The sequence below is a fragment of the Petaurus breviceps genome, unplaced genomic scaffold, assembly GCF_028583685.1.
Source record: "Petaurus breviceps papuanus isolate PSGF00001 unplaced genomic scaffold, PetGlider_PUasm1.0 129, whole genome shotgun sequence".
NCBI lineage: Eukaryota > Metazoa > Chordata > Mammalia > Diprotodontia > Petauridae > Petaurus > Petaurus breviceps.
The window spans coordinates 13653693-13674606 of NW_027185665.1; positions in this window are offsets into that span (position 1 = coordinate 13653693).

Below are 20914 nucleotides of genomic sequence, written 5' to 3' on the forward strand. Positions count from 1 at the left end.
GATAGATAGATAGATAGATAGATAGATAGATAGATAGATAGATAGATGATAGATAGATTTAGAGATATGCCTATATATGGCATGATATATATGCATATATGTGTGTATACGTGGATATATTTCTGTGTATATATACACCTACACACATACTGCTGTTGCTCTGTTGTTTCAGTTGTGTCTGACTCTTTGGGACTCCATTAAGGCTTTCTTGGCAAAGATACTAGAGTGGTTTACCATTTCATTCTCCCGCTTGTAGATGAGGAAACTGAGACAAACAGGGTTAAGTGACTTGTCCAGGGACACACTGCAAGTGTCTGAGGCCTGATTTGAACTCAGGAAAAGGAGTCTTCCTGACTCCAGGCCCAGTGCTCTATCTATTGTACCACCTAGCTGCCCCATACATATATATGTATACATACATACATATACAGTGTGTGTGTGTGCATGTGTATTTAATCTTATCTTCTTTCTGTTCAACTGGTGACATTGAGGTCAAGGGTCCCCAGTCCCTAGTTTGTTTCTCCCCATCTCTGAAGTAGAATCAATTTGGGAAACAGGACACTTTGTTCTCACTTTGCATAAGCAGGACAGATTGGATGTTCTTGGGATACTTGTCTGTAAATTAACCCAAAGTAGCTTTAGGGTCAAAGAATAGAAGTAGTACTTCTCAAAGCAGTAACCTGTGTATTGGAGGTTAAATATTCCTCTTCTAAGATCTGTCCAAAGAGTTGCTCCATTGGGACATACAGTGGCCTCTGATCAGGGGAAGAGTAGTCTTCTTGCTTTCTGGTAAACCATAATTTTGACCCAAGTGGCTAATTCCCCCTATATAGAAAAAGACCTCATGATTAACACCTCAGATAGACCATTTGATCTAAGACCATATCGGACTGGACATCATTGGTTTCTTATCTCTTCTGATACAATACCTCCCTCCATAGAAATAGATGAATACCCAAATTCCTCTCTGAGGCAGGCCTGAGAGCAGCTACTCTCTCTACTAGAAGATATTTTCATTGATTACATCAGGTGTGTGAGCATCCAAGTGAGGTAAGTCCATGCTACACGGCCCCCCCCAAAAAAAAAAAAAACCTAAAAAAAAAAACCACTCCAAGTGAAAGCAAAACAGATCTCCCCTGAGGAATGGGACCTTGGCTTGAGACCTCCAGCACTGAGAGAAATCTTTGCTTGCTCTGTCCAACCCTCCCCCACTCCAATTTTCCAGCCTATGTGTCTGTCTTCCATCTGTGAAAGCTCAGGTGTGTCTGTCCCTGCCACCACCACCCTCATCAACCATCTTCTCCTCTCTTTGTCTATGTCTGGCTGCCACGTGTCTCCTGAAAGCGTTCCTTGTCCTGCTCTCACTTCTCTGCCCCCAGCTACCATAGACTGGTGACCCCCTTCTTGCCTCCCTTCCTCCAGTCCTTCCCCAAATCTAGGGTGGGAGTCACTTTACATAGGGGTTTGTGAAATGGTCCACTTAAGTAAAGTGAAAACTCTCTGTACTCACGGTCTAAGCACGTAAGCCTTCTCCTTATTTCTCCTGGAAGACGTTCTATTTTGTGCCTCCATACCTTTACATTGCTTCTCTTGTCTCCCCTCACAATCACGGCTTAGATACCCTAGTTTCCTTCAATGTCAGCTCAAATGCCATCTTCTTCATCAAATCGCTCCTGTTCCTTTCCTCCCCATTCCCTGGATCTTATGTCTTCACTCCTCAAAAATTGACTTTTATTTACTATATAAATATTTTGAATATATATTCATTTATTTATTATTCATATATATATACATATATATATATACACACATACATGCTGTTTCATGACTAGACTATAAGCACCTCAAGGACAGGGACTGTTTCTAATGTCTTTGCCTTCCCAGCATCTAGTACAGCACCTGGCACACAGAAGGTATTTTTTTTTAAATGCTCTTTTTGGTTACTTGATTATTCGAATACATCCTTCATTACCAAACCAAATGTGAGTATACACATTTGTGTCATACTATAGGAATACTTTGAATCCAAACCAACAGCAAACACACTGTGGACGGTCAGGTTCAATAAACAGCCTGTATGCATGTTGTTCCTGAGTCTGGTCTCTTTGATTTACTCTACAATCCCTGAGGGAGTCTTGTTCTTATAGTTCTATTTCCTATAGGGTAGTCAAATGCTTCAGCAGCAGAGTTCCTTATATCAAATCTATTCCTTTAGAATTTCTGTTCTCAGGGGCAGCTAGGTTGCTCAGTGAATAGAGCACCGGCCCCCGAGTCAGGAGGACCTGAGTTCAAATTAGGCCTCAGACACTTAACACAAAAAACTAGCCGTGTGACCTTGGGCAAGTCATTTAACCCCAAACGCCCTGCCTTCCCCCTCCAACAAGCAAAAACAAAAACAAAAACAACAGTAAAAGAATTTCTGTTCCCTAAGCAGTTGTGTAAAGTGCTTCAGACAGAACCAGAAAGTTAGAACTTGAAGAGGCTTCTGAGATCATATGGAGAAGGAGATTTTTACCTTTTTTGTGTAATGAATCCTTCTGGCACTTTGGGGAAGCCTATAGATTCCTCCTCAGGATAATGTTTCTGAATACATAAAACAAAAATGCATTGGATTACAAAAAAAGCTAATTATATGGAAATGCAGTTATTATTTCTTTGTAAATTCACAGATGTATACACACACACATACCAGGTTAAAAAACCTTGATATGGACATAATTTCTTATCAAATACATACTGAACACCTTTCATATTCTATGGAAGGACTTAGTTCAAAAGATAATGTGATAATAGATTGAGAAATGGAAAGGACTTCAAAGACTCTTGAATCTAGGCCCTTCATATTTTGAATGCCAAATTTGAGGTCCAGACGTTAAGTGACTAATACAAAATCACTCAGACAGTAAGTGATGCTATATCTACAGAGATCCTGTATTTCACAACCAATGATTCTCAGATCCCACATTTGACCTTTGTCCACCTTGTTCTTAACCGTTTCTCACCCTGTCCTTTTTGCTTGTGGTGATCCTGACTCTGACAGACCCACCAAGGGCTGAAAACCCACCTGATTAACTCCTAATAACTGCTGCACCCCTCTAACATTTCCTGTGACTTTTCCTACTCTGACTATCCATTTTTTTCTCCCAGAGTCATCCATTGTCTGTGAATTGACCTGACTTGAGCCAAATAGATCTATCTATAAGGAAAGAAAATAAAGTTGTTAAGTCTCAAAATGGGAAGTCTGAGAAATTTCATTACAACATACACAGTACAGGGGGAGAATGGGCAGATGGTAGAGGGCACAGTGGGATCCAAGAATATTTAAGAATTGACCTATCATTTATCCCTCTTGTTGCCAAGCAGGCTTATAACCATGTCAGACAGTCTTTTCTTTTTTTTTTTTTTGTTTGTTTACCGACATCTTCAAAATCTTACAAATTAGACTGAAAGATCTCCTTAGTGGAAGATTTTTCCAGATGAAGAGGCTCAAGGAATGATTAATTTGAATCCTTTGATTCAACCAATATTTACTAAACAACTACTTTGATTCCAGTCACTATGCTAGGTACTTTGTAGAGATGTAATCAATAAACATTTACCAAAGGCCTACTATGAGCCAGGCACTATGCTAAGAGTTTGGAATGCAAATGCAAAAAAAAAGTCTCTCCCCTCAGGGAACCAAATCTAATGAAGAAATTTACATTCTAATGATGATATAATGAAATAAGACTCAGACTCTAACTTCAAGAAGCAGAAAGCTTACTTGGTGCTAGGGATAGAACAATGTACACATAAAACAACATTTTAAGTATAAAGGAGAGGTCTTGACAAAGTACTCTGAGCAATTTGGAGAAGTCTTACATATCTGGAGGAACCAGGAAGGATGGCTTCTTGGAGGAAGAGGACCTCCAAGGAGGGATGATTCCTCTCCACAGGCAGAAATGAGATTGGGGTAGATCCTTTCTAGCCAGGGGAGCACCGTGGACTAGTGATACAGAAACTGGAGAGAAAAGGACAAGAAAAGAGGATGCTGAGTAGCCCAGCTGACCAGAATGAAGAGAACTTGAAGAAGGTGAGAAATGACTGGAAAAGAAGGTTGTGAAAAAGTCTTTGAATGGCACAATTTTTTAAAAAGTTAAATTTTATTCAATAGGGACTAAGAGCCCCATTTTTTTGTAGCATAATGACATGATCAGAGTGGTGTGTAAGGAAGGTGATTCTAAGGTTAGCATGAAGATCGAATTGGAGAGGAGAGAGAATAGAAACAGAAAGACAAATGTTGGGAAGGTGTTGTAAGGAATCCAGGTAGAATGATGAGGGACTGAATTAGAGTAATTAGGATGGAAAAGAGGAGACAAGTAGGAGAAATGTTTTATAGGTAGAACTGACAACACTTAGCAACTGATTGGAGGTAGAAAGTAAGAGAGAGGAAAGATAAAAATTATCAGAGAAGACCGTTGATTAGGTACTGCTGCTAATCACTAGATCAATGACAGACAATGGAGTTATCTGCAGATTTTCCCTATTCTCAGAGTTCAGAGGCATCTGGATGAAAAGTCATAGAGCCCAGAGCATCAATTTCAGCAACATTATGAAGAATGTGAATACATAAGTAGGATGGAATAGTGGAATTTTACAGAAAGCAGAAGAAAAGAAGGATTTGTACAACAGAAGAGGGAAGATAAGAATTTTGCATCAGGAAAGTTAGGAAACTGGCTGATCAAAACCGGAGCTTGAAGTTGATGAACCAAATTTGATTGTGTGGTGTGTGTGTCAGAGGCAGTGTCCTCTTGTTATAGCAGTGGCAAGGAGAACTCTGAAGCAGAGTTCCTTTCCCATCCCAGATGTCTCTTATCACAGTGCCAGCAAGAGACCTAAGCCAGTCCAAGATCCTGTGGACCTTTTCAACAGTGAGTGCTTGATAGGTTGGTGGCATCATTAAAAGAAATTAAGAAGTTAGGTACTGGGTCAGAGCTGTCCAAAAGGTTAATGCGAAACTTATTCCCTTCAAGCTGAGTAGACTTCTCACCAAAGTTCCTTGGTATACTTTTACTGTGCTCCATATCATTTCTCTCTTCCATTATGTCTATGGTTCAATGATTGTTCATATACACATACATACATGTAACACATACATATGTGTGTGTGTGTGTATATATATATATATATATATATTGAGAGAGAGAACAGTTAAATGATATGGAACACACTGATCCTTTAGGAATATTATTTTGGCTGTTGTGTGGAGGATGGAACAGAAAGGAAAGAGGTGAGAATCCAGGAGTCTGATGAAGAGACTGGTACAGTAGTCTAGGAAAGAGATAATGAAGTCTTAGACAGAGCCTATGGGTGTGGAAAGATGTGGATATGTGAGTAGAATCAATGACAATCAACAGCTTATTGTATACAAGTAGGAGGAAATCAATCAATATATGCATACAGAGGGAGAGAAATCTATATCGATACACACACATATATGTATATGTAGGTATATATACGAGTGGGTGTGTGTATATTTGTATGTATATATACACACATATACATATACATACATATATATGTGTATGTATTTCCCAAGCTTTTGACTTTTCCTGCCCCAAATCCAGGGCAATGAATTAGCAAAGTACATCGACACTACTCTGCATTAGTAAATGGAGTTTCCTCACCATGAAACTGCCTATATTAATGAAATCAAAGGTCTATCCTCAAGCCTTTGCCTAATCCCAAATGGTAGCATCTTCTAGCTTTACTTGTCTCTCAATGCTGCTGCCTGATAAACATAATTGTTTCTGATCGTTTTTTTCCCCAATTTTAAAGGAGAATAATGACTATCTTACGGCATTCTTTAATTGGCACCTCTTTTTAGGAATAAACAATAACATGAAGTTTATTCAGACAAGGCTGACCTCTGCATCATCCACAGATAGAGATACAACAAAGACAATCAATACATGTCATAGTCACTGGGGACCTTTTAGGCAAGAGAGAAACAATAGTCAAGGGAGGGAAAAGCAATCCACCTGGAAATCAGGAGAATGAATTGTAGTAAAAAAATTTAACATTTTCATGTTCCTCTCATAGATGTTCATGTGTACAGAAGGCACTCATATAGAGAAATGTAGTTAAACCTGGTCCCCATCTTCTTGAGGTAGAAGAAAGATGAATCAATGAGTCAATCAACTAAATGTTATCAAGAATCCATTTCCATTCTGTTGTCAGCATTGTTTTATGTTGGGGAGAAGAATAGTACAAGTATGAAATAAAGCACATTCCCTGCCCTCAACAGATTTACAGTCTAGTTGATAGAGACAAGACATCTAAGTCCTAGACCTAGACTCAGACTAGCTAGGTTCAAATCCTGACTCTCCCATTTACTAGCTGTGTAACCTTGGTCAAAAAATTTCATTTTTCCAAGTCTCAGTTTCCTCATGTGTAAAATGGTTATAAAAACTATCATGTTTCCTGGGGCTGCTTCATAGCCCATCATATGACTGTTGTGAGAATCAATTCAATGATCATCCCTATGCAGATAGCTTATATATCTCTATCCCCAGTCCTGATACATCTCCTCAAATCTAGTCTTAAATTGCCAACTGACTGTAGGGCATCTCTAACTGAATATCCCCTAAGCACCTCAAAATCAACTTTATAAAATAGAACTCATTATTTCCCTTCCTCAATCCAACCCTTTCCCATAATTCCTTATTTCTGTTGCAATTGATCCCAGTCTTCTAGTTCCCCAGGTTCACAATCTCAGTCATTCTTAATTCTCCCTTCTTTCACTGCTGATTGCCTCCTATTTGTATACAATCAGCTATCAATTGTCATTGATTCTATTCACATGTCCCCATCTCTCTGCACACTCCAGTTTAGTCCAAGCCCTCATTATCTCTTTCCTAGACTACTGTATCAGCCTGTTCATCAAACTCCTGGACTCTCATCTCTCTCCTTTCTGATCCATCCTCCACACAACAGCCAAAATAATCTTCCTAAAGGATCATATGTTCCATATCTTTCAACTGCTCAAGAATCATCAGTAACACCTTATTTACTATAGGGAAAATACAAACTCTTCAGATTGGCATTAAAGTCCTTGATGGCCAGACCCCAAAAGTTCACAGACTTTTTTCCTCACAATGATCCACTTCAGATCCTCCATATTCCAAATAAACTAACCTGCTTATTGTTCCCCAAATTTGGCCATCGTTTCCCCATATCAGTGATTTTGCACAGGCCATCTTTCCTGCCTGGTATGTATTTCCTATTCATCTCTACTTCTTAGAATCCCTTGTGTCCTTCAAGCCTCAGCTCGTGTCCCATCTCCTACCAGTATCCTTCCTTAATTTCCTCGAATTAGGTTTTGGTAATCCTTTTTTCTTCAAATCATCTTGCACACATCTACTTCCTTTCATATTATATCACGTTAAGAGAATGTAAGCTCCTTGAGGTCAGGGACTGTTTTCCATTTTGTCTTTTAATCACCACTGCTCAGCCCAGTCCTTTGCTCAAGGCACACACTTAAAAATATTTACTAAATTATATTAGAAACTAGCAGAGCATCCACAGGACTGAGCCCTTCCACCCTCCTCCTGTATCATACTGGCATCCTGGGGTCTGGGTTTCACCCACCCCACCAAATGGTACCTTTAGCACCTCTTGCAAAAATAACTGATAAGGTAACTGATGTTTAATTAAAAGTAGACACATTAGTAGAGACTCGTGAGCTATGGTTTTGAGTGGATATGGATACAACTAATTCCTTGAGCTTGGGGAAATTTGGGGGGGAGGCCCAAAGTGTTCCATGTAGAATATGCAAAATAAGGAAGTTAGATGATCTCTAATCCCCATCCAGATTTAAATCATATGTTCCAAATTCATAAAATTATTTCATAAATCAGAGTTTTAAAGCTGACAGGGACTTAATCTAATACCCTCATTTTACAGATCAGGGCAATGATGCTTTGAAGAGGCCAAATAACTTGCCCAGAGCATGGCTGTTGTGAGGTTAAAATGAGATACTATGTGGAAAGCACTTTCCAAATCTTAATCTCCAAAACCCCATATAAATGCCAGATACAATCATTGTCATCACCATCACCAACCTATGGTCAGGAGACCCTCATACTTATGATGATTTCATTCCTTGAGCCTTCTGCTGTACTCTTGCTGAGCTCAAGCAATGTTTATAGAGAAATACAGAAGAAGTTAGCTGGTAATTATTTAATAAAGGGGCTTCCTAGAAAACAAGTATGTGTGCACACTGACACTTTTAATTTTAATCTGCATTGCTGATATTTTCTTTTTGTTTAGCAGTTTTTTAGTCATGTTCAATTCTTCACTACCCCATTTGACTTTTCTTGGCATAGATACTAAAATGGTTCTCCATTCCCTTTTCCAGTTAATTTTATAGATTAGAAAACTGAGGCCAACAGGGTTAAGTGACCTGCCCAGGGAAACACAGCTGGTCAGGGTCTGAGGCCAGATTTGAACTCAGGCAGATAAGTCTTTCTGACTTCAGGCCCAGTTCTCTATCCACTATATCACCTAGACAATCAGTAAAACAATAAATCAAATTCTGATTTACAGCATTTCTGGATGTCTAAGGTGTAAACGCTGACACAACAGTTAGAGATAGTTCCAACATACTTCTGAGTCCACAGCTGTTAAGTGTCCAAGGCGAAATTTGAAGCTAGTGCTTCCTCACTTCAGCTTAACACGCTGCTACCTCAGGCTGTTTCTGAGTCAGAACAATTGAGTTCAAACAGTATAAAATTTTATTAAAAGTCCAGTACTAGAATTTTTATTGTTGTTCAGTCGTTTCAGTGGTATTCAACTCTTTGTGACAACATTTGGGGTTTTCTTGGAAAAGATACTGGAGTGGTTTGTCATTTCATTTTACAGATGAGGAAACTGAGGTAAACAAAGTGAAGTGACTTGCCCAGGGTCACACAGCTAGTAAGTGTCTGAGGCCAGATTTGAAATCAGGAAGATGAGTCTGCCTACTCCAGGCCTAGCTCTCTATCTACTGTGTCACCTAGTTGAATCTTTTGCAGATCCATGGATTTCTTCTGTAATTATTTGAATCAATAACCATGTGAGTGAAGAATTAGATCACAGAATTAGAACTTACAAGGACTTTGAAGATCATCTCCACCACCCTCTTTAGTTTACAGATGAGGGAGAGGAGGCCCAAAATATTTAAGTGACTTGCCCAAAGTCACACAGGCAGAAGCCAGGATTTAAATCCAGGTGTTCTGATGGCAAAATCAGAGCCATTTCCACTGTGCCATGTTGTTTCTCCAAAATTCTCCACAAATAATGAGGCAACAAATCATGGCATGAGGAACCAGAGGACAGAGATGAAATGGAGGCAGACTCTGGAGGAAGGTGGTTAAGGTGAAGGAAGCTATGAAAGGATCACCGGCTTAGTTCAAACCCTCATAGTTTCTCACTTTGATGATAGTAAAGGTATCCTAATTTGTCTCCCTCCCATCTCAAGTCTTTCCCCACTCCAGTCCATCTTCCACAAAGCTGTTAAAATGACACAACTACGGCCATCTCAGTTCTCCATTAAAAAAACTCCAGGGACCGCATTGTGCCCCTAAGATACCGCATATATAAACTGTTGAGTTTTTAAAACCTTTTACAACTTTGCTTCAACCGATCTGTCCAGCCTCAGTGGACATTACCTCCCCTCCCAAAATATGTGATCCGTGCCAACTGACTCTCTCTGTCCTTTGTACATATCTTCCGTTTTTGTTTCTTTGTACCAGCCGTCCCCCATCACAAAACACACTGTCTTCCCACTTTCACCTCGTAATCTCTACTTCAAGATGCCATTCAAGAGATGTCTTCTGGGGAGGCTAGATGGCACAGTGAATAGAGCACTGGCCCTGGAGTCAGGAGGACCTGAGTTCAAATTTGGCCCCAGACAATTAACACAAAACTAGCCTTGTGACCTTGGGGAAGTCACTTAACCCCAATTGCCCTGCCTTACTCCCTCCAAGAAAAAAAAAAAAGCAGAAAAAAATAAATAACACAAAACAAAAAAGAAATGTCTTCTACATGAAGCCTTTCTTGATCTGTCCCAACTGAGTACCTTGTGTTTTACTTCTTTATCCTCTCTCTCTCTATATATATATATATATATAGATAGATAGATAGATAGATAGATAGATATACATACACATATACATACACACACATGTACATATACATATATGTATATGCATACAAAAGTACTTGCTTTCATCCTTCATCCATTACAATGTAAGCTCGTTGAGAGCAGATTGTCTGATTCTTTATATTTGGATCCCTAGTACCTAGGACAGTACCTGAAACCTAGTAGGCACTAAATATACCCTTATGGATGATTTAAGAGAGGACTTCAAGTTCTTTCAGAACACTACATGTGCTACCCCTCTTATATAATAACATCATCACTTATTCAGCAGTTTACACATATATTGGCAGCAAGTTGACATGGTGGATACACTCCTAGACTTGGAGTCAAGAAGGCATGAATTCAAATCCTTCCTCAGCTGTGTGACCCTAAGCAAGTCACTCAACTTTTTTGAACCTTAGTATCCTCATCTATAATAACGTCATATAATAATGCCCAGGTATATAATATCTACCTCACATTCTAGCTATAAGGATAAAAGGAGATCATAGAGGCAAAGCTCTTTGTAAGCAATTAGATGACTGCTAGATAATATTATAACATGTTCTACCACTGATGGGATTATTGATGCCGATTCTTATACTTTCTAAAGGTAGCAATAATAGGTAATATTATAATATATAATGTATATTATAGAATATAAATTATTAAATATATAATCTTAATAATGTATAACTATATGAATAAACATGATATGATCATAATAATATTATATAATATAATAATTATAATATTAATAATAGGTAATATTATAACATGTTCTACCACTGATGGGATTATTGATGCCATTTCTTATACTTTCTAAAGGTAGTAATACTTTCCAGTTAGGCCTTCACATTCTGAATTTTCAGATTTAATATTGTTTGGAGAGAGAAAACACAAAAAGTAAGCCTTCTGCTAAATGGCTATCTCTTCTTGTCTCTGTTTTGCCTATTCCTCTATTGCTGTCAAATGTTGGAAGAGCACAGTGTCTGCTCAGGGTGCCTGTCTCCCAAATGCCACTTGAAACTTAGCTGAAAATATCAGTCCTACGTTTTAAAGCATGTCAGGTGGTTGTAGCATGTCAAGTAGTTACTATGGAAATGATTGTAATAACGCAAATGAAAAGAGTGGGGTTTCAGGTGGGCTCCACACAGTAGGAGCTGAAGAAAACTTTCCCTCCAGGAAAATAGTCCCAGACTAATAGCCTCCAGGGTGAAGAGTGAGAGAAGGGAAAAGCAGAAAAGGTTTGATGTGAGGGGGAAAAGTCCAATTGTGAAATCAAAAGGATTTCAAAGCTTTTTATGTCAAATCAGTTGTCTTTCTTACATACCTTACAAAATTGATTCATTAAAAATTCTGGAGTTGCAGACACCCCTTGAAGATATCAGCTGAGAAGACAAAAAGAAATGGAGAGAGAATGCAATTGTCTCCTAGAGCCCATACCCTGGGACCATCTTCCAGGAAAGGAAGGAAGTAATCATGAAGTATTGCTCCACAGGAAAAGGTAAAGCACTGTTATGAAGGTGAAAGAAAGAGTAGCTCCAAGTCAGAGGGTACCGTCTTCAGAGGCATGAGGTAGACATTGTCTTCTGGTGAAATGAGCCTGGATTGTGCTAATACAAATTAAAGTTTTCCAAAGGAAATAATCCAACTGGTTTATACCTTCCCTGTCAGACTCTATGGGGGAAAGAGAGAAGAACAAACAAACTAACAAGCAGAGATGTGAGAACTAGGATCTTCAAATGAGGCATTTTGAATGCATTCAAACACACGAAGATGATAGTTTATAGAGAAGCCAAGATGTGCTATGAATGAAAACTTTGCTAGTCAGTTGGTTAGGGGAGCCAGTTCAAGGTTTTCCATCCGGGTTCTGCCAGAAATTTGTTCTATGAGCACTGGCACTTTGGTAAACTTTCTGCGCCTGCCTACTTTCTGATAAAGAAGGGATCACGGGCCCCCTGTGCCCACCTTCTCAGTATGCAACACTATTTAATAAGATAATAGCTGCGCAGGGGGGTTAAGCAACTTGGAAGAGCAATGTGATATAATATATGGCATCATCATCTGTATAAGCATATTAGAATAATTATTTTAATGGCTCAATTTTCTCCCATAATGAGGATCACAATTCCTGACTAATTTACGTGGGTAGCATCCTCTATGCTCCAATTACTATACATGAGCATCAAATAAAAGAAACAACCCCCACAGGTTTGTGGGTTTTTAATTGTCCTTACTGCTTTTGTGTAGTGTCTGACCGTGTGTGTGTGTGTGTGTGTGTGTGTGTGTGTGTGTGTGTGTGTGATAGAGGGAGTCCAGCTTCAGACAAAGTTTGTAATTGCCCATCCACTAAGTCAACTCCACACCGAACTTCTATGAGTTTCTTCCAGGCTGGCCCTAGTATGAAAAGTGTCAGCCCTGAAGCCATGCTTCTGTAGCTAGTGATTAGGACTTCTGAATAAGCTATTCTTGTGACCAATTCTTTTCCAGTTTCCCAGCACTGCTCTAGTAAGCAATGCAGGGACTTGCTGTAAGGTAGAGGGATGTTTTCCCTCCTGCTTTCCTCTGGTTCCACAGAAGACACATCATCCAGGTGCTAGTTGTTCCAGTGACAGAATGAGCACTTCGAAAAGACAACAATGGCAATATGTTTTCCCTTTTACTTTTCAGAAGAGGAAAAAAAATGTACCAAATATTTTGCAATCATCTGGAGTCAAAGTGACATCCAACGAAAACCTCATACATCTGGTTATTTCTTGTAACAGCTACAGTGGAGAATGATGTGAAGGGAGTCAAGATGTGCTACGAATGAGAAATTTACTTGTCTAGTGGTGTAGAAAACAGGTTCAAGAACTGGAGACAAGCTCCAACTTAAATACACTCATCTAATCCTTCAATTCAATTTTTTTTTCAATTCAACAAGCCCTGGTTAAACACCTACCACATGTCAGGCACAGTGCTAGGCACTCTAGATACAAAGATTAACCCAAAATAGTCCTTGACCTCAAGAAGCTCACATGGGATGGGGGAGGGAGGAGGAGGAAGGGTTGGTGGAAGACTATGTGCAGAGAGAGGCTAAGCATCTAAGAAGATAACTAAAACATAATTTGGAGAGGGAAGAAGCCCTAATAACTACAGGGATCAATAAAAGCTTCTCATTAGAGATGGAGACTTGAAGAAAACTAAGTATTTTGAGAGGTATTCGTGAGGTAGGAGAGTGTTCTAGGAATTCAGTAAAGATCATGCAAAAGCATGAAATATCACATTGAGTTTGGAGACCAGTGCGGGGGAGGGAGGAGGAGAAGGAAGCAGGAAGAGGGAGCGGGGCTAGTTTGTCTAGAATTTAGAGTAGATGAAGGAAGGCAAAGCAAAATGTCTGCAAGGGTAGAGCCACACATTGAAGGGCTTTGAAAATCAAAGGCTTTTTATTGTATCCTCAAGACAATATGGACCTACCTGAGATTCTTTAGCAATAAAGTGAAATGGTCACACCTGTGTTTTAGGAATTTATTTGTACAACTATTTACAGGTCCATGGGATCATAGATTTAGAATCAGAAGGGAACTTAGAGGCCGTCTGAGGCAACATACTCGTTTTATTGCTGAATAAACTATGATGCCCATGTGGCCAACTATAGTCAAATGACTTGATCAAGGCTAAAGAGGTAGTGAGTGGTAAAACAGGGATTTAAATTTAGGTCTTCTGACTCTTGTTTCAGAATTCCTACTGGAATTGTTGAGAGAGCAGAAATCCAAAAGTAGGGAGCCCACATAGAAAACTGTTGCAATCATCCAAACAAAATAGACTTCAGTAATTTATTCTACTCAAATAGCCTGTCCTTTCTCTGAACTACAACAGCATTTTATTTATTCTACTCTTGTATGAACTATTACTGTGTTGGTAGAGTCTGCATGGGCTTCAATCTCATCTCCAATGCTTGCTATAGTTGTGTATCTTAGGCAAGTCACTTGAACTCTCCAAGTCTCAGTTTCCTCATTCATTCCCATTTTAGCATGAAGATAATATATAGCAATAATAACAATTAATCAATAATGTACCTCTCTTGGTGAACCTCCTGGTGCTATAGAACTCATACACTTGTGTATACCACCCGGCAGCATCCAGAACAGAGCTTTGCACACAGCATTCAGTTAATGTTTAGTAAACAAATGAACTAATGAATAAAGCAGCTACTTTTAGATGAGAGAATGCTTGACATTTGACAATGACTTCCCAATTAATTTTAATTGGATATGATCAAGTACTTTGTCTGAAGTTCCATAGCAAGAATCAATACTAGAGTTCAATTCCACATCTGAACTAGTTGCTCCAGTTCATATAAGTATGTCTCCAAGGTTAAAAATTGTGGGGATTTGGTTGGAATCTTGGTTCTGCTACTTAGCATATGTGTGATGTTGGTCAAGATACATGCCTTCTCTAGGCTTCAGTTTCCTTAACTATAAAGTGAGAGGGACAGCAAAGTTGATTGTTAAGGTCCCTTCCAGTTCTCAAAACTATATTTTAGGACTTCCAAAGGAACTCCAGAGTGAGAGAACACCCTAAGCAAAGATATAGAAGTAAAAAGACTTATAATTTATCATAGAACAATAAATAAATCATTTCAACAGGATCATAGGACATAAGTAGGTTTGAAATGGGAGATAAAGACTAGAAAGATAACTTGGGGATCAAACTGTAGAGAGCCAGGATATAAAAACTGAACTTTATGCTATAGGTAAGGGGAAACCTTCAAAGATTTTGTGTGTGTGTGTGTGTGTGTGTGTGTGTGTGGAGGGGTAGTATATAGTTCAATGTCCTATCTCAAAAGTTAATTTGGATATTAAGTGCTCATGGATGGGCTGTGCCAAAATAATAAAACTGAAAATGCTATCAAAGTTGTTATAATTTCAATGTTGCATCAGTCAAACTATCAAAGGGATGCTTTATATCACTCAATAAAATAAAATTAATTTGGATGAAAAAAATTGAGAATATTGAAGGAAATCATGAAAAATTTAGGGATATAAAAGGAATATCACATTCAGACATCATTCTTTCATATAAGATATATGCATATATATGATGTATGAGACATATAAACATAAAATTATGTAAAACATATATAAAAGAATTTGATGTTTGCATATATGTGTCTTACACACATATATGTGTCTTACACACATATATGTGTGCATGTGGGTATAGAGACTTTTTAAAATTATAAAGTAGCAATTATCAAAAATAGAGAAGTAGAACAATGGAATGATTAGACAAGGGAAAAATTGGAATAATGGAACTCAATAATCCAATGTTTTATAAACCTGAAAATATACATTACTTAGGAAAGAAGTCCATATTTGATAAGAACTGCAGGGAAAACTTGAAAGAAGTTTGGCAGAAATTAAGATTAGACTAACATTTTATGCCATATTCTATAATAAATTAAAAATGGATACACAACTTAAAGATTAAAGATCATATCACACATGAAAAAATAAAAGATAAACAGACCAAATACATTTCCTAGCTATGGGTAGGAGGGATATGTATTTTTAATCAAATAAGGGATAGAAAAAATTATATAAGATAAAATATAAGTTTGATTACATGAAATTGAAAATCTTTTGCAAAAACAAAATTAGTGCATTTGTATTATTAAGTGATCATACAGGAAAAAAACCTTTGAATTGAATTTTTCAGATAAGGGTTTGGCTTCCAGGATATATAGACAGGTAACAGAATATTTGTGAAACCAAAAATCTTTCTCCTATATATAAGTGGTCAAAGAATATAAAAAGCACTTCTCAAAAGAATTTAAAACTATTGACAACCACATAAAAATGTATCAAATCACTAATAAAAATACAAATTAATACAACCTGTGGTTTCATATCATTCATAGAAAATTGACAAAAATGACAAAATATGGGAGTAAATATTGGAGAGGTAGTGAGAAGATAGGTATGTGATTGCCTTGTTGGTATAGCTATGAATGAATTCAACAATTTTTCTCAAACAATTTAAATTTATTTGAAAAGTGATTAAATTATTTATAATCTTTGACTCAAAGATTACAATATTAGTAATATACCCCAAGGAGATCATCAATAAAAAATAAAATGACACCAATCAGACACACACACAGCCTCACTCATTCACAAATACACACACACACACACAAACACACACACACACACTTCTTTGTAGTTTCAAGGACCTGGAATTGATTGCACAATGGCTAAAAAAAATTATAGTACATGATTATAATGAAATATTATGTTCTAAGAAAAGATAGTTCCAGATGAGCATGGAAAGACTTTCATGAATTTATTTAAAATTAAGCTAGAAGAACCAGGAAAACAATATACACAGTGATGACAACGATGTAAAGAACAAGTCCAGAACAAGAAAAATGAATATTGTAAAATTAAAAAGAATAAGCATGACCTCAAGAAGAAGTATGGGAAGACACCTCCTTTATTTCATTTGCAGGGGTGAGAGGTCCATGGGGTGGAGCATTGCATATATTTAATCATGTTTATTTCCACTTATTTGATTGGTTTTGCTTATTTCTCCCTCTTTTTTCATTTTATTTGGGGGGGTTGCTTTTTTTTGGAGGGGGGAAGGTAGGGCAATTGGGCTTAAGTGACTTGCCCAAGGTCACACTGCTAGTTTTTTGTGTTGTGTCTGTGGCTGGATTTGAACTCAGGTCCTCCTGACTCCAGGGCCAGTGTTCAATTCACTGCGCCACCTAGCTGCCCCCTCTTTTTTTAATTAAAAAAGAAATCTTTTGTTATACAGGATAACATGCTGTGAATGAATAGGAAAGATATAGGGGTATTAGATGATGTACTTAAATGATATAAATAAAAATTATTTGAAAATTAATTTGGTTGTGGTGTGCAGGTTTTGCAGGAGGAATAGAGCCGAAAAACCGTTCCTAGAAGTTGTCTAATTTGAGGGATCAGAAGAATAACGATGCTACTACCTGAAATCATGATCTCAGGGATGGGAGTTAATTTGTCCAGACACAGACAAGTGTCTGAGACTGAATTTGAACTCAGGTCTTCCTGCTCTTAAGTGCTCTACCACTGTACCACCTAACTACCTCTAGGAAGAGATCTGGGAATTAATCACATAGAAGTGATCTGTAGTTGAAGCTTTGGGCTTGATTAAGATCAGCAAGTTAGAGGACATAGAGAAGAGAAAGGAGTTTCGTCATTTGTAAAATGACAGAGTGGAACTAAATGGTCTCTGAGTTCTCTTTTAGCTCTAGAGCCATGAGCCTGTGATTCACAACTGGGGGAGGAAGAAAGAAGCTTCAAATCAAATCACCAAGTCAACAAGCATTTGTTAAATACCCACTCTGTGTCAACTACTGTGCTAAGTACTGTACTAGAGTCATAAAAAGGGAGGAAATAATCTTTCCTGTCAAGGAGCTCACAATTTAATAGGAGAGAAGACAAGCAAACAACTATGTGTAAGAGGGTCCTCCAAAAGAAGCAGATAACAAATAGTCAGACTTGCATACGAGGACCATGTATTTACCCTCCTGAGCTATTAACCTCTATTGCTATATCCAATTGCAATTGTTGACCCAAATACACAGAAATAGGTCAATCTTAGCTGTGTTAACTTTGCTCTCTCTTTAAAGAGGGAGGGGTTTTCCTTAATGATATTTCAAGATTGATAAAGTGAAGTAGCCCTATTGGAAGAAACCTCAAACTATCATATGTTCATATATGTTCATCAGACCCCAACTAGCTGCATATCCTTTAATGATATGTTGGATCATGATTCAGGTAACTGATAAACCATTTCTTTTGTCTGGATTCCTTACACTTCTGAGATCCCTTCCAACTTCCAAATTTTATAACTTGCTTCTACATAGTCACTTTTGTCATCATTCTGTAGTTCATAAACTGTAGATATATTGTAGATCAGGAGCATAAAGGAATACCACACATCATCAGGTTCAACTCCATTTTATAGATGAAGGAACTAAGGCCCCAGAGGGGTTGCAACATGTCTAAGATCACAGAAGGAACAAAGGACCCAAGTGCTCATATTCTAGGTCAATCTCTCTTCAATTCTATCTAGAGGCAGGATGAAGTACTATGGTGATAGAGCTTTGTAATGGCAGGCACAGAAGTAGTTCACACCCTGTTTCAGCTATTGAATTAACACCTTGTTTCAGTTCAAGTTTCTTTTGAGCCTTGTTTCAAGTCTGCTAAGGAACAGAATGTGTGAACCCCACAACTTGTGAACCATAGAACTCATGAACTCCTGCAACAGGAGGGGGAGGAGCTAATGACCATATATAAAGAGAGGCCCTGGCTAGAGACAACAGAACTGAGGACTCACGGTGGCAGAGTCAAGAAAGAGAAAACTTGTGGTATCCCGACACTCTGTTTGTCTGCTCTGTCCATGTTGATGTTCATTTGGGATACTTTGTACAGAAGCCCTGGGACCTTACTGGAAGCCCTGGAAGAGGATTTTCTGGTTGTCTGTTTACAGAAGTCCTGGAGGAGGGTTTGCAAGGTCCTGGGACTTTACTGATGATTTGTGCTGACCTCTTGGACCTTGTTTGTGGGTCTGTGTTGATTTCTATGTTGATGATTTGTGCTGACCTCTTGGACTTTGTTTGTGGGTCTGTGTTGATTTCTATGTAGATGATTTGTGTTGAGTTCTCAGACCTTGTTGGTGGGTCTGAGTTGATTTCACAGGCAGATAGTGAATTGATGATGGTGCCAGCAATATGTATGAATATTATTGTGGCTCTGTTAAGCTTTGTCATCTCAGAAACAGGAACTGTAAAGGATTTGATGTGGACTGGACACTGTGAGCTTCAATATGGAATGGGAACTGGGCAAAGAACTGGACAAGGAGCTGGACAAGGAACTGGGAGCTGCCTGCCTTTGAACGCAGGTGACAGTTGGAGCTGGGACCATGAAAGAGGAACCATGAAAGTTGAGAGCCAGCCTTGAGTCAAGCTGAAAGAAGACTTTACTTGCATACTGTGTACTGACTGAGATTATGATTTACTGTGACCTAGGAGTGGAGAACTTTGACTTTTGTATTTTGTGATTGAATTAAGGATTTTGTGATTGACTAAATGAATATACTTTGTTGAAAACTATGTGACCACTTTGGTGAAAACTATGTGGCCATTTTAGTGATAAGTTGTTGGGTTGTGTCACGGTGAATGCTGTATTTTGATTTTCTGTGATAAATTGGAACATGGTAAATGCTGTACCTTGATTTTCTGTGAATGTTTTGCTCTGATTTGTTATTGAATAGCAAGCTCACTATACTATGTAATCAAAACTTTGAAAGCTTTCACAGCAACAGTCCTCTGGAAATCTGCTTGTGCTTGGCCTTACAAGCTTGCTGAGAAAATGGTTTAAACTCTTAATCTTCAACAATAAGGAAGATGGCAGCATTTCTTTCTGAGGAAGTCTTTCAAATAGGATTGGTCCATAGATGCTGGCGCTGATTTAGGCATGGCTGTGTGTGAAGGCAGGGGGATGGCCTGTGATATTTTTCTCAAGGCCTCTTCCAGTCGTCTGATTTTCGATGAAAGGTAATAAATACATGTGAACTCAAATAGAGAACCCTCTCAGTAATTGCTTAGTTAATAAATCAAATTGACAGCCTTAATCAATACACAAAGCAATGCAATTGACCTCATATTTGAAACAAGAAGAGCTCTTGCAGCAAATCTCCTATAGGATTTTAGAGCTTTCATCTGCCCTATAACAGTTCATAGCCCTGTCAGACTACAATCAGTTTCTATATAGTTATAACTGGTTTGATTTTTCAGAATAGTACAATGTCATCTCCTAATCAAGTACATCCAATGCTTAATCATAGGTTATAAGTTATGAAAATGAAGTTAAGGTCTATTTTGGGCAAAGAATGATGTTTTCCATTTATCATCTTGTAAAAATGGTGACACATAATTTAGGCAACTTCAGAGTACCTGTTTTTTTTAAAAAGAGCTCAAAGCACTTAATAAATATTAAATCATCACTTCCCTGAAAGGAGGGGGTGGAGAAAAGTCATAGGAAACAAGTGGAAAGAGAGATGGCAGAAAAAGCGGAGGAAGAAAAAGAGGGGAAAGAGAGGCAGAGAATGAGAGATAGAGAGGAAAGGAGAAGAGAGGATGGGAGAGAAGAGGAGAGGAGAAGAGAAAAGAAAAGAGGAGACAAGAGGAGAGGAGAACACCAAGAAGGAGAGAAATATAGGAGGAGAGGGAGTATAGGAAGAAGAGAGGGTAAGGGAGAGCACCCTATATGAGAGAGGTTCAGGAGAAAATAGATCACAAAGTCCCTTGGTTTTCAACAGAAAACTCTAGTCAACTCCCTCAATGAACTTCTAAAACCATTATTAAGTTTCAAAATGGACAGGCACTACCCCAGGATTGCAAGAGTTTATGCTTATAATGAATTATAATAGCTATCCTGGGGTGACATACCATTAAGGTTAGCAAGATAGAAATTCATCTCTAACAGTCATTTGAGGATCATGTGATTTCTATTAGTCTATTCTAATATACTAATTCATACTTAGAATATAGATTCAGAATATAAAATTTAATATTATCAATTTATTTAATGCATAGACTTGGAAGAAGGGAAGGGAGTGGAAGGGAAGGTGAACATTGATGGGGTTTATATTGCTAAAAATACTTGCACACTAAAAGCCAGCAAAGGTTGAAGACACTTGGGGTAGGGTCAATGTCCACTT